Source organism: Penaeus monodon, chromosome 24 (assembly GCF_015228065.2).
Source record: "Penaeus monodon isolate SGIC_2016 chromosome 24, NSTDA_Pmon_1, whole genome shotgun sequence".
NCBI lineage: Eukaryota > Metazoa > Arthropoda > Malacostraca > Decapoda > Penaeidae > Penaeus > Penaeus monodon.
The window spans coordinates 23620408-23620614 of NC_051409.1; positions in this window are offsets into that span (position 1 = coordinate 23620408).

Below are 207 nucleotides of genomic sequence, written 5' to 3' on the forward strand. Positions count from 1 at the left end.
GGTAGAGAGAGAACAGAAGAAAAATTATAAGACAAAAGTGAGGATTAGAGAGATAAAGAGAAACAAAAAATATAAAATGTTGTATTTCTACGCCATCATAACTTCACTTCGTGACGTCATCGTGACGTCGCATCACAAGTTTCAACCCGTGAGAGTTGCCAAGTGTCGCTGGCACATCGAGAAGTAATATGATAAACAGTATAGAAA